Source organism: Taudactylus pleione, unplaced genomic scaffold (assembly GCF_031769625.1).
Source record: "Taudactylus pleione unplaced genomic scaffold, aTauple2 ptg000400l, whole genome shotgun sequence".
In the NCBI taxonomy this organism is placed as follows: Eukaryota; Metazoa; Chordata; class Amphibia; order Anura; family Myobatrachidae; genus Taudactylus; species Taudactylus pleione.
In genome coordinates, this window is record NW_028284802.1 from 3,769,500 (window position 1) to 3,785,251 (window position 15,752).

General features: G+C 44.6%; 1 long non-coding RNA gene and 1 pseudogene across 3 annotated transcripts in view; one reads left to right on the forward strand and one right to left on the reverse strand.

The window, feature by feature from the left end:
- The window catches only part of LOC148506531 (uncharacterized), a 555,606-nt gene that overhangs the window by 261,834 nt on the left and 278,020 nt on the right, over nucleotides 1–15,752 (reverse strand). The window lies entirely within an intron of this gene.
- The window catches only part of LOC148506547 (major histocompatibility complex class I-related protein 1-like), a 169,892-nt pseudogene that overhangs the window by 133,285 nt on the left and 20,855 nt on the right, over nucleotides 1–15,752 (forward strand).

Below are 15,752 nucleotides of genomic sequence, written 5' to 3' on the forward strand. Positions count from 1 at the left end.
ACTTCTTATTACTGCTCCAGATTCCTATTCACTTCTTATTCCTGCTCCAGCTTCTTATTTGCCTCTTATTCCTGCTCCAGCTTCTTATTCACTTCTTATTACTGCTCCAGCTTCTTATTCACTTCTTATTCCTGCTCAAGCTTCTTATTCCTGCTACAGCTTCTTATTCACTTCTTATTCCTGCTCCAGCTCCTTAATCACTTCTTATTCCTGCTCCAGCTTCTTATTCACCTCTAATTACAGCTCCCGCTTCTTATTCAATTGTTATTCCTGCTCCGGCTTCTTATTCTCTTGTTATTACTGCTCCAGCTGCTTATTCACTTCTTATTCCTGCTCCAGCTTCTTATTCACTTCTTATTCCTGCTCCAGCTCCTTATTCACTTTTTATTCCTGCTCCAGCTTCTTATTCACCTCTTATTACTGCTCCAGCTTCTTATTCACTTGTTATTACTGCTCCAGCCTCTTATTCACTTGTTATTACTGCTCCAGCTTCTTATTCTCTTCTTATTACTGCTCCAGCTTCTTATTCACTTCTTTTTCCTGCTCCAGCTTCTTTTTCATTTCTTATTCCTGCTCCAGCCTTTTATTCACTTCTTATTCCTGCTCCAGCTTATTATTCACCTCTTATTCCTGCTCCAGCTTCTTAATCACCTCTTATTCCTGCACCAGCTTCTTATTCACTTCTTATTCCTGCTCCAGCTTCTTATTCACTTCTTATTACTGCTCCAGCATCTTATTCACTTCTTATTACTACTCCAGCTTCTTATTCACTTCTTATTCCTGCTCCAGCTTCTTATTCCTGCTCCTGCTTCTTATTCTTTTATTCCTGCTCCAGCTTCTTAGTCACTTATTCCTGCTCCAGCTTCTTATTCACTTCTTATTCCTGCTCCAGCTTCTTATTCCTGCTCCAGCTTCTTATTCCTGCTCCTGCTTCTTATTCTTTTATTCCTGCTCCAGCTTCTTAGTCACTTATTGCTGCTCCAGCTTCTTATTCACTTCTTATTCCTGCTCCAGCTTCTTATTCACCTCTTATTACTGCTCCAGCTTCTTATTCACGTCTTATTCCTGCTCCAGCTCCTTATTCACTTCTTATTACTGCTCCTGCTTCTTATTCGCCTCTTGTTCCTGCTCCAGCCTCCTATTCACTTTTTAACTGCTTCAGCCTCTTATTCACTTCTTATTCCTGCTCCAGCTCCTTATTCACTTCTTATTCCTGCGCCAGCTCCTTATTCACTTCTTATTCCTGCTCCAGCTTCTTATTCCTGCTCCAACCTCTTATTCACTTCTTATTCCTGCTTCAGCTTCTTATTCACTTCTTATTCCAGCTCCAGCTCCTTATTCACTTCTTATTCCTGCTCCAGCTCCTTATTCACTTCTTATTCACTTCTTATTACTGCTCCAGATTCCTATTCACTTCTTATTCCTGCTCCAGCTTCTTATTTGCCTCTTATTCCTGCTCCAGCTTCTTATTCACTTCTTATTACTGCTCCAGCTTCTTATTCACTTCTTATTCCTGCTCAAGCTTCTTATTCCTGCTACAGCTTCTTATTCACTTCTTATTCCTGCTCCAGCTCCTTAATCACTTCTTATTCCTGCTCCAGCTTCTTATTCACATCTAATTACAGCTCCCGCTTCTTATTCAATTGTTATTCCTGCTCCGGCTTCTTATTCTCTTGTTATTACTGCTCCAGCTGCTTATTCACTTCTTATTCCTGCTCCAGCTTCTTATTCACTTCTTATTCCTGCTCCAGCTCCTTATTCACTTCTTATTCCTGCTCCAGCTTCTTATTCACTTATTATTACTGCTCCAGCTTCTTATTCACTTCTTATTCCTGCTACAGCTTCTTATTCATTTCTTATTCCTGCTCCAGCCTCTTATTCACTTCTTATTCCTGCTCCAGCTTCTTATTCGCCTCCTATTCCTGCTCCAGCTTCTTATTCGCTTCTTATTCCTGCTACAGCTTCTTATTTACCTCTTATTACTGCTCCAGCTTCTTATTCACTTGTTATTACTGCTCCAGCTTCTTATTCACTTCTTTTTCCTGCTCCAGCTTCTTTTTCATTTCTTATTCCTGCTCCAGCCTTTTATTCACTTCTTATTCCTGCTCCAGCTTATTATTCACCTCTTATTCCTGCTCCAGCTTCTTAATCACCTCTTATTCCTGCACCAGCTTCTTATTCACTTCTTATTCCTGCTCCAGCTTCTTATTCACTTCTTATTCCTGCTCCAGCTTCTTATTCACTTCTTATTACTGCTCCAGCATCTTATTCACTTCTTATTACTACTCCAGCTTCTTATTCACTTCTTATTCCTGCTCCAGCTTCTTATTCCTGCTCCTGCTTCTTATTCTTTTATTCCTGCTCCAGCTTCTTAGTCACTTATTCCTGCTCCAGCTTCTTATTCACTTCTTATTCCTGCTCCAGCTTCTTATTCACTTCTTATTCCTGCTCCAGCTTCTTATTCCTGCTCCTGCTTCTTATTCAATTCTTATTCCTGCTCTAGCTACTTATTCACTTCTTATTCCTGCTCCAGCTCCTTATTCACTTCTTATTGCTGCTCCATCTTATTATTCCTGCTCCAGCTTCTTATTCACTTCTTATTCCTGCTCCAGCCTCTTATTCACTTCTTATTCCTGCTCCAGCTTCTTAGTCCTGCTCCTGCTTCTTATTCACTTCTTATTCCTGCTCCAGCTCCTTATTCACTTCTTATTACTGCTCCAGCTTGTTATTCACTTCTTATTCCTGCACCAGCTTCTTATTCACTTCATATTCCTGCTCCAGCTTCTTATTCACTTCATATTCCTGCTCCAGCTTTTTATTCACTTCTTATTCCTGCTCCAGCTTTTTATTCACTTCTTATTCCTGCTCCAGCTTCTTATTCCTGCTCCAGCTTCTTATTCACTTCTTATTCCTGCTCCAGCTCCATATTCACTTCTTATTCCTGCTCCAGCTTCTTATTCACTTCTTATTCCTGCTCCAGCTGCTTAGTCACTTATTCATGCTCCTGCTTCTTATTCACTTCTTATTACTGCTCCAGCATCTTATTCACATCTTATTACTGCTCCAGCTTCTTATTCACTTCTTATTCCTGCTCCAGCTTCCTATTCACTTCTTATTCCTGCTCCAGCTTCTTATTCACTTATTCATGCTCCAGCTTCTTTTTAAACTTCTTATTACTGCTCCAGCATCTTATTCACTTATTATTCCTGCTCCAGCTCCTTATTCACTTCTTATTCCTGCTCCAGCTTCTTATTCACTTATTCATGCTCCAGCTTCTTATTCACTTCTTATTACTGCTCCAGATTCTTATTCACTTCTTATTACTGCTCCAGCATCTTATTCACTTATTATTCCTGCTCCAGCTCCTTATTCACTTCTTATTCCTGCTCCTGCTTCTTAATCACTTATTCCTGCTCCAGCTTCTTCTTCACTTCTTATACTGCTCCAGCATCTTATTCACTTCTTATTACTGCTCCAGCTTCTTATTAACTTCTTATTACTGCTCCAGCTTCTTATTCACTTCTTATTCCTGCTCCAGCTTCTTATTCCTGCTCCAGCTTCTTATTCATTTCTTATTACTGCTCCAGCATCTTATTCACTTCTTATTACTGCTCCAGCATCTTATTCACTTCTTATTACTGCTCCAGCTTCTTATTCACTTCTTATTCCTGCTCCAGCTTCATATTCACTTCTTATTCCTGCTCCAGCTTCTTATTCCTGCTCCTGCTTCTTATTCTTTTATTCCTGCTCCAGCTTCTTATTCATTTATTCCTGCTCCAGCTTCTTATTCCTGCTCCAGCTTCTTATTCACTTCTTATTACTGCTCCAGCTTCTTATTGACTTCTTATTCCTGCTCCAGAATCTTATTCACTTCCTATTACTGCTCCAGCTTCTTATTCACTTCTTATTCCTGCTCCAGCTTCTTATTCACTTCTTATTCCTGCTCCAGCCTCTTATTCACTTCGTATTCCTGCTCCAGCTTCTTATTCACTTCGTATTCCTGCTCCAGATTCATATTCACTTCTTATTCCTGCTCCAGCTTCTTATTCACTTCTTATTACTGCTCCAGCATCTTATTCACTTCTTATTCCTGCTCCTGCTTCTTATTCTTTTATTCCTGCTCCAGCTTCTTATTCACTTATTCCTGCTCCAGCTTCTTATTCACTTCTTATTCCTGCTCCAGCTTCTTATTCACTTCCTATTACTGCTCCAGCTTCTTATTCACTTCTTATTCCTGCTCCAGCTTCTTATTCACTTCTTATTCCTACTCCAGCTTCTTATTCACTTCTTATTCCTACTCCAGCTTCTTATTCACTTCTTATTCCTTCTGCAGCTTCTTATTCACTTCTTATTACTGCTCCAGCATCTTATTCACTTCTTATTCCTGCTCCAGCTTCTTATTCCTGCTCCTGCTTCTTATTCTTTTATTCCTGCTCCAGCTTCTTATTCATTTATTCCTGCTCCAGCTTCTTATTCACTTCTTATTCCTGCTCCATCTTCTTATTCCTGCTCCAGCTTCTTATTCACTTCTTATTCCTGCTCTAGCTTCTTATTCACTTCTTATTCCTGCTCCAGCTCCTTATTCACTTCTTATTGCCGCTCCAGCTTATTATTCCTGCTCCAGCTTCTTATTCACTTCTTATTCCTGCTCCAGCCTCTTATTCACTTCTTATTCCTGCTCCAGCTTCTTAGTCCTGCTCCTGCTTCTTATTCACTTCTTATTCCTGCTCCAGCTCCTTATTCACTTCTTATTACTGCTCCAGCTTGTTATTCACTTCTTATTCCTGCTCCAGCTTCTTATTCACTTCTTATTCCTGCTCCAGCTTTTTATTCACTTCTTATTCCTGCTCCAGCTTTTTATTCACTTCTTGTTCCTGCTCCAGCTTCTTATTCCTGCTCCAGCTTCTTATTCACTTCATATTCCTGCTCCAGCTCCTTATTCACTTCTTATTCCTGCTCCAGCTTCTTATTCACTTCTTATTCCTGCTCCAGCTGCTTATTCACTTATTCTTGCTCCAGCTTCTTATTCTCTTCTTATTCCTGCTCCAGCATCTTATTCCTGCTCCAGCTTCTTATTCACTTCTTATTCCTGCTCCAGCTTCTTATTCACTTCTTATTGCCGCTCCAGCTCCTTATTCACTTCTTATTGCTGCTCCAGCTTATTATTCCTGCTCCAGCTTCTTATTCACTTCTTATTCCTGCTCCAGCCTCTTATTCACTTCTTATTCCTGCTCCAGCTTATTATTCCTGCTCCAGCTTCTTATTCCTGCTCCAGCCTCTTATTCACTTCTTATTCCTGCTCCAACTCCTTATTCACTTCTTATTCCTGCTCCAGCTTCTTATTCACCTCTTATTACTGCTCCAGCTTCTTATTCACTTGTTATTACTGTTGTGGCTGCCAGACGCAGGCGTTCCCATGGGGACTCCTACCGTCTGAGTCCGGCCCCACTGACATCACTAGTGTTGTCAGTGGGAGTGATTTTGTCTCTGATAGAGCCGAAATCACTCCAGGGCTTGCGGCAGCGAGACCCTACCGCAGGGTCTCATCACAAGCCTGATGGTCGCGATGGTCTTGACCATCGCGACCATCATCATGGACGCTCGCTATAGCTGTGGGTGGTAACCCACAGCTATGCGAGCGTCCATGAGGCCGCTCCATTTTCAGGTAGGAGAGCCCTGATTCAAAGCAAGCGCTCTGGTCAGAGCGTTCGGCTCTGAATCAGGCCCTGTGTACAGTCTCTTACACAAATTTGAATTGTATTTTACCTGGCACAACAAGGATTTGGGCATACATAGGGTAGTAAAGCAGATGCAGGCACCAGATTTTGTCATTTTGAATAAGTAGCTGTAGTTGTGCAAGGGTTAATAGCAACAAATTTGACACATGGGGGTGTGACCATCGCCATGGGTTACTGCAGTTCCTCAAAGCCATGTGTCCTGTATTCTGTGTGCCCTGGGTAAAGTGTGCTCATGGTACTATGAGCAACAACCTGACCATAAGAGTTATGTGTTTTATTATAGTTCCCCTAAAATATATATTTCAGAAATGTCTGCTTGCTTTGAATTGGTACAGTATGTCAAAACTGGGTTGCATCAGCTACTCAGAAACAAGTGGCCAGGTGCTATCTAGGCTTTGAAGACAAAAGCTTCATGGAAGTAGTGTTTGCTCTTCACCGTAGGTGGCCAATGTGCAAGTCCAGTGCACAGATACACCGGCTGCTAGAGTGTAATATTTCCACCTTAACTTATCAGTCTTTCTACAATAAAATGCCTTTTGAAGTCATGGACGTGTAGGTTCTTGTAGCTGTGCTAATTTACATCTACACAGACCCTGGGAGAAAAAAGGCCAGTCCTTTGATCCTGTAAAGGGTGGGGTCTGCTGGTGGAGAGGGTGGTTGTAGAACCATAAGACCCAGCCACCCACTGTGTTCACTCTACAAGGGAGTAGCTACATGCTAGGAGTACTCCCCATCTTCTGTATCCGGTGGTCTCCCTCCACACAACTCCTAAGACCTCAGACGGTCGCAAGAGCGGTATTCTAATACTGAATGGCAGCTCCAGTAAAACCCATGTCGCAACCGCCCACCTGATTCAGGTTGGTGTATCTGAGCGCAGGCTGGGGCGGTGTGTCATGACAGGGGGCATATATACTAAAGTGTGGGTTTTTAGAAGTGGAGATGTTGCCCATAGCAACCAAACAGATTCTAGCTATTATCTTCTAAAAGGTGCTAGTTAAATGTTAAGTGAGCATGTGGTAGGGAATATAGATTGTAAGCTCCACTGGGACAGGGACTGATGTGAATGGTAAGATATTCTCTGTAAAGTGCTGCGGAATATGTGTGCGCTATATAAATAACTGGTAATTATTATAATAAGTAGAATCTGATTGGTTGCCATTGGCAACATCTCCAGTTCTGATTGGTTGCCATTGGCAACATCTCCACTTTGCAGCAATTTGCAGGTTTGCAAGAAGGGGGTGGGGCTAAATAACACGTTTCCTGTTATTTTAGCCCCGCCCCTCCATGTGGACCTACAAATTCCATGTATAATCTCCCCATCCTGCCCACTTTACTAGGTGGGATGCGCGAGATCTGCCTACTTTTCCATGGGTGTGGGGGCCTACCCAAAAAATCAGGATCATTTTGCAACTTATGGTGAGTAGGCAAGTATGATGTTTTTTATAGGATCCATATCTGGATTCGGCCACGTCCTTTAATAATGGATTCATTGGATTCATAACTGTTAGACAATAGGGGCCTGATACAGGGTTACATAGACAGCAGCCATATCTGCGTGTGTGACCAAGGTGTAGATAGTGGATAAGCATCTCTATGGATCTTCAGCTATTCAGAGTCACCAAGAAGTCAGCTACTATAGTTCTCCATCAGCGGATAAATGGGGGTAACTGCTTGCTTTCACTGGCAGATGTATAGGGATGGTGCGCAGGTCCGTAACTAGGGTAGTGCAACCTGTGCCATGGCACAGGGCACCACAGGGCAGGGGGCGCTGTTTGGGCCTGTTAATTTTCCTGTTTGTTATTATTCTCACTTGTAGCTTCTTCTTCATTTATCCCCAGCATCTCCTGGCCTCCCCTATCTCTTCCCTGGCCCTTCCCCATGAGGCCATGGCCCTTTTTCAGGTGCACCATCTTATGTCCCTATTTAAAAAATAGGGACATAAGACGGGAGGGGTGCCAATGCTCTCTCAAAAAGTCTAGTTACGGCTCTGATGGTGCGGTCACATAGATGGTGGGGGCTGGGCCCTTTTTGTCCTTATTTTTACACATGATGGAACATTTTGGAGATGTGTAACCATCTGTCTGTACTTTTTAGTAGGAAGTTTTTTGCCTGTGATGTTGGAAAGCTAATTAATTGTTGCAATTCTCCTAATGGGATAAAACATTAAAGTGTATGATTATACAACGCATGTAGTATAGTGAGACGCAATCTTCCTTGCTCTCATGATTTGTGTAAGTCTTAAACAACGTGTAAACAAGCAGGATCTTGCATGTAAATATAATAATTTAGGATTTAATGAAGCGGGTGTTTTTTAAATATAAATGGGATGGACTTTGGAGTGAGGTTTTACCTTTTTCCATCCTGTGCATTTATATCGGGACCTAAAGCTCTGCAAATGAATCTCAGAAGAGCTCTTATGGTGCAGTTCCTAAGACGGAATGTGATTGTCCACCTTTCTAAGCACTAGGTGGACAAACGGACTTAAATGTTCCACGTGTCCTCCTTCCAGAAGGGAGCGGATTGTCGGCTAACAGCGGGTGGCATGCCTGGTCATTGATGTCACATTGGGGGCGGAGCCGCACTATTGCGTCATCGTGGCCCTGCCCCTCTTCACAATGCCGTTATTTTTGGCATTGTGAAGCAGGGGGCTTGGCCACGATGAAGCGATTCAGCGCGAATCACGTCACTGCCCCCCACCCTGCTGCAGGGGTATCTAGCTTATTCTGGGGGGAGGTTGGGAGGGTTGCTGGCTGCCAGGAGGCTTGCCTGGCTTTCCGAGGGGCCAGGAGTGGCACTGGATAACCGGGAGGCTCCCAACCAAATCGGGAGGGTAGGCAAGCCTGTCCTATTCTATAGTTACTAATGAATCCATAGAAACTCTGGGGAAGATGTATAAGTGGAGAAGTTGCCCCTAGCAACCAATCAGATTCTACCTAACATTTTATAGAATGTTTTGGACAAATGATGTCTAGAAGCTGATTGGTTGCTATGGACCACTTGTCCTCTGTAGAATTTTTAATGCTTTTCCCCTAAACATCTCATCCCAAAATACAGAGTTAGTGAGAACTTGCAGGGTTTGGTGAAGCACAGTATAATTTAGAATGCAGCGTCTTTAATAATTATACCAGAAAGTTATGGTATGTACAGTGGTTATAGTTTGGTTCTTTGCTGGAACAATGTCTGTCTTCTCTTCTACAGATCATCACAGTCTTAACTATTATTTTACAACAATCTCACCCCCTGGTCCCGGACAACTGAACTATCACGTTGGTGGATCTGTCAATGATGTGCGTATTGTGAGATACACCAGTGAAACGCGTAGGGTGCATCCTCTGCTGTCCTGTTTGGAGGAATCTATGGACCCTCAGCACTGGGTGAATCAGACTCACATTGCTAAGTATTATGAGAACAGGCACCAGCAGATCATAAATTATATGAAGAGAAAGAAATTGCTCAACCATGAAAAAGGTAAAAATAAACTAATGATACTGTACATGTTGTGATGTATATCTGTGATGTACTATATGGGTCCCTATAAGCTTTAGTCACTACACATCTGCAGTTCTGCTACATACTGTATGAATTCTGCACGCTGGCAGTACGGGGTACATTGATGGAAAAATAATCACTTTCCCGCAGGTTAACTGAGAAGAACAAATGTGCATATATACAGTGTAAGCCATCAATTAATTTTCTTATTTGTTTTCAATGTATAAGTTACACTGCTCACCTATATTTATTTATATATTTATGTAAGGTTTTCTAGTGTAAACATGGGAAAAGTTTTTCAACAATTCTTATATAGTAAATCAGGATGACAGGAGTGACCCCTTTCAAAATGAAACTTTTTGTTTTTCTGTATTTTTCCATAAACAGATAAAACATCATTAAGGCAGAGCAGTGAGTTGTGGCTCGCGACTCAGCTCCGCTAAGGCCTAAGCGGAGCTGAATGAGTTTATGCGCAAAAGCTAATTCTGACTGCTGCCTGATTGGAGCTGAGCGCTGATCGCAGTAGTGGCAGGGCAGGTAGGTAGTCGGGTTTGCTGCGGCCGGTGCTGTCACAGCTGCAGAGCTGTGGGATGCCCCTAAGGCATTTCGGATACCCTAGGCATTTGCCTACAATGCTTATGCCCACTCTAATTGTAGATATGCAGATTGCCTTTCATATACGGCTAAGCTGAGATCAATGTACAAGTGCACCCACTGACCTGATCAGTGACCCCCAGTAAACTCCTGCACAGTGAAGAGATGCATAGGTAACTTTTCACTGCAGGAGTTTTTCATGGAGGTCACCGCTCAGCTCAGCAGTGGAACTTGCACTCCCCCCCCCACACACTTCTTCTAATCCATTCATGCTAAAATGCATTTCCTATTACATATCTCGGTGCCTTCCCACCACGCCACTCTATTTACAGTACTCATTTTATACAGGCGTCTAAAATTTATTTATTTTTTTCCTTATTTCAACCTGTACAGTATATACCTATAGCACATTTATGGAATAGTTATTTCCCTTATTAAGCTCAGATATTGAAACAGTAAACCCTACATAGATATCCATTATCACAACAAAAGCTCCTACAACATATTAATATCCAAAAATTAGCCCATATTGCATTAATAGCCCCCACATTTATGAGCCACTACAAAGCATTATTACCCTCTCCCATTGCACCACATAACATTAATAACTATCCACACCAGCACCCACACAATAACCACCCACAGCAGCCCCCACATAACATTAATAACCTTCCACACCAGCACCCACACAATAACCACCCAAAGCAGCCCCCACATAACATTAATAACCTTCCACACCAGCACCCACACAATAACCACCCAAAGCAGCCCCCACATAACATTAATAACCTTCCACACCAGCACCCACACAATCACCGCACACAGCAGCCCCCACATAACATTACTAACCTTCCACACCAGCACCCACACAGTAACCACCCACAGCAGTCCCCACATAACATTACTAACCTTCCACACCATCACCCACACAATAACCACCCACAACAGCCTCCAAATAACATTACTGACGTTCAACACCAGCACCCACACAGTAACCACCCACAGCAGCCCCCACATAACATTACTACCCTTCCACACCAGCACCCACACAATAACCACCCACAGCAGTCCCCACATAGCAATACTAACCTTCCACACCAGCACCCACACAATAATCACCCACAGCAGCTTCCACATAACATTAATAACCTTCCACACCAGCACCCACACAATAACCACACACAGCAGCCCCCACATAACATTACTAACCTTCCACACCAGCACCCACACAATAATCACCCAAAGCAGTCCCCACCTAACATTAATAATCTTCCACACCAGCACCCACAAAATAACCACCCACAGCAGCCCCACATAACATTAATAACCTTCCACACCAGCACCCACACATTAACCACCCACAGCAGCCCCAAATAACATTAATAACCTTCCACACCAGCACCCACACATTAACCACCCACCGCAGTCCCCACATAACATTAATAACCTTCCACACCAGCACCCACACAATAACCACCCACAGAAGTCCCCACATAAAATTACTAACCTTCACACCAGCACCCACACAATAACCACCCACAGCAGCCCCCACATAAAATTAATAACCTTCTACACAAGCACCAATACAATAACCACCCACAGCAGTCCCCACATAACATTACTAACCTTCCACACCAGCACCCACACAATAACCACCCACAGCAGCCCCACATAACACTACTAACCTTCCACACCATCACCCACACAATCACCACCCACAACAGCCCCCACATAACATTAATAACCTTCCACACCAGCACCCACACAATAACCACCCAAAGCAGCCCCCACATAACATTAATAACCTTCCACACCAGCACCCACACAATCACCGCACACAGCAGCCCCCACATAACATTACTAACCTTCCACACCAGCACCCACACAATAACCACATACAGCAGCCCCCTCATAACATTACTAACCTTCCACACCAGCACCCACACAATCACCACCCACAGCAGCCCCCACATAACATTACTAATGTTCCACACCAGCACCCACACAATAACCACCCACAGCAGTCCCCACATAGCATTACTAACCTTCCACACCAGCACCCACACAATAACCACACACAGCAGCCCCCACATAACATTACTGACCTTCCACACCAGCACCAAAACAGTAACCACCCACAGCAGTCCCCACATAACATTAATTACCTTCAACACCAGCATCCACACAATAATCACCCACAGCAGCCCCCACATAACATTAATAACCTTCCACACCAGCACCCACACAATAACCACCCACAGCAGCCCCCACATAACATTAATAACCTTCCCAACCAGCACCCAGCCAATAACCACCCACAGCAACCCCACATAACATTAATAACCTTCCACAACAGCACCCACACAATAATCACCCAAAGCAGTCCCCACCTAACATTAATAACCTTCCACACCAGCACCCACAAAATAACCACCCACAGCAGTCCCCACATAACATTACTTACCTTCCACACCAGCACCCACACAATAACCACCCACAGCAGCCCCACATAACATTAATAACCTTCCACACAAGCACCCACACAGTAACCACCCACAGCAGTCCCCACATAACATTAATGACCTTCCACACAGCACCCACACAGTAACCACCCACAGCAGCCCCCACATAACATTAATAACCTTCCACACCAGCACCCACACAATAACCACCCACAGCAGCCCCACATAACATTCATAACCTTCCACACCAGCACCCACACAATTACAACCCACAGCAGTCCCCACAAAACATTACTAACCTTCCACACCAGCACCCACACAATAACCACCCACAGCAGTCCCCACATAGCATTACTAACCTTCCACACCAGCACCCACACAATAACCACCCACCGCAGTCCCCACATATCATTAATAACCTTCCACACCAGCACCCACACAGTAACCACCCACAGCAGCCCCCACATAACATTAATAACCTTCCACACAGCACCCACACAATAACCACCCAAAGCAGTCCCCACATAACATTACTAACCTTCCACACAATAACCACCCACAGCAGTCGTCGCATAGCAATTACAGTAATGTCTAAATCCCCTTCATGGAGAGGACCCTGACGTCATCAGCCAGTGTCCAGCATCATTCCCTGCTATCCAAGTGGGCATAGAGGGGGAATATAATCATGTGGCCAGCATAGCGAGCCACCATGCCCGAAGCGTGGCGAGCGTAGCGAGCCCGTGAGGGGACAACAAACTTCTATAAGTGGGGACAAAGTACTTCTTTAGATGGCTGTCATGGCCAGGATCTGCACTTCCGCCCTCACTCACGTCACTTCCAGGTCCCTAGCACGAAGGGGAAATAAGCTCAACCATAACATTACTAACCTTCCACACCAGCACCCATACAGTAACCACCCACAGCAGGCCCCACATAACATTACTAACCTTCCACACCAGCACCCATACAGTAACCACCCACAGCAGCCCCCACATAACATTACTAACCTTCAACACCAGCACCCACACAGTAACCACCCACAGCAGCCCCCACATAACATTACTAACCTTCCACACCAGGAGCCATACAGTAACCACCCACAGCAGCCCCCACATAACATTAATAACCTTCCACACCAGCACCCACACAATCACCACCCACAGCAGTCCCCACATAACATTACTAACCTTCCACACCAGCACCCACACAGTAACCACCCACAGCAGTCCCCACATAGCATTACTAACCTTCCACACCAGCACCCACACAATAACTACCCACAGCAGTCCCCACATAACATTACTAACCTTCCACACCATCACCCACACAATCACCACCCACAACAGCCCCCACATAACATTACTGACGTTCCACACCAGCAACCACACAGTAACCACCCACAGCAGTCCCCACATAGCATTACTAACCTTCCACACCAGCACCCACACAATAACTACCCACAGCAGTCCCCACATAACATTACTAACCTTCCACACCATCACCCACACAATCACCACCCACAACAGCCCCCACATAACATTACTGACGTTCCACACCAGCAACCACACAGTAACCACCCACAGCAGTCCCCACATAGCATTACTAACCTTCCACACCAGCACCCACACAATAATCACCCACAGCAGCTTCCACATAACATTAATAACCTTCCACACCAGCACCCACACAATAACCACCCACAGCAGTCCCACATAACATTAATAACCTTCCACACCAGCACCCACACAATAACCACCCACAGCAGTCCCCACATAACATTAATAACCGTCTACACCAGCATCCACACAATAATCACCCACAGCAGCCCCCACATAACATTAATGACCTTCCTAATCAGCACCCACCCAATAACCACCCACAGCAACCCCACATAACATTAATAACCTTCCACACCAGCACCCAGAAAATAATCACATAACATTAATAACCTTCCACACCAGCACCCACACATTTAACCACCCACAGCAGTCCCCACATAACATTAATAACCTTCCACACTAGCACCCCCACAATAACCACCCACAGAAGTCCCCACATAACATTACTAACCTTCCACACTAGCACCCACACAATAACCACCCACAGCAGCCCCCACATAAAATTACTAACATTCTACACCAGCACCCACACAATAACCACCCACAGCAGTGCAGTCCCCACATAACATTACTAACCTTCCACACCAGCATCCACACAATAATCACCCACAGCAGCCCCCACATAGCATTTCTAATCTTCCACACCAGCACCCACACAAAAACCACACACAGCAGCCCCACATAACATTAATAACCGTCTACATAGCACCCACACAATGGCCAGCCACAGCAGTCCCCACATAACATTACTAACCTTCCACACCAGCATCCACACAATAATCACCCACAGCAGCCCCCACATAACATTAATAACCTTCCACACAAGCACCCACACAATAACCACCCACAGCAGCCCCCACATAACATTAATAACCTTCCACACAGCACCCACATAACATTACTAACCTTCCACACCAGCACCCATACAGTAACCACCCACAGCAGCCCCACATAACATTACTAACCTTCCACACCAGCACCCACACAGTAACCACCCACAGCAGCCCCCACATAACATTACTAACCTTCCACACCAGCCCCCACATAACATTACTAACCTTCCACACAGCACCCATACAGTAACCACCCACAGCAGTCCCCACATAACATTAATGACCTTCCACACCAGCACCCACACAATAACCACCTACAGCAGCCCCACATAATATTAATAACCTTCCACACCAGCAACCATACAGTAACCACCCACAGCAGTCCCCACATAACATTACTAACCTTCCACACCATCACCCACACAATAACCACCTACAGCAGCCCCCACATAACATTAATAACCTTCCACACCAGCACCCACACAATAACCACCCACAGCAGTCCCCACATAACATTAATAACCTTCCACACCAGCACCCACACAATAATCACCCACAGCAGTCCCCACATATCATTAATAACCTTCCACACCAGCACCCACACAGTAACCACCCACAGCAGCCCCCACATAACATTAATAACCTTCCACACAGCACCCACACAATAACCACCCAAAGCAGTCCCCACATAACATTACTAACCTTCCACACCAGCACCCACACAATAACCACCCACAGCAGTCCCCACATAACATTACTAACCTTCCACACAATAACCACCCACAGCAGTCGTCGCATAACAATTACAGTAATGTCTAAATCCCCTTCATGGAGAGGACCCTGACGTCATCAGCCAGTGTCCAGCATCATTCCCTGCCATCCAAGTGGGCATAGAGGGGGAATATAACCATGTGGCGAGCATAGCGAGCCACCATGTCCGATGCGTGGCGAGGGCAGCGAGCCCGCGAGGGGACAACAATCTTCTTTAAGTGGGGAAAAAGTACTTCTTTAGATGGC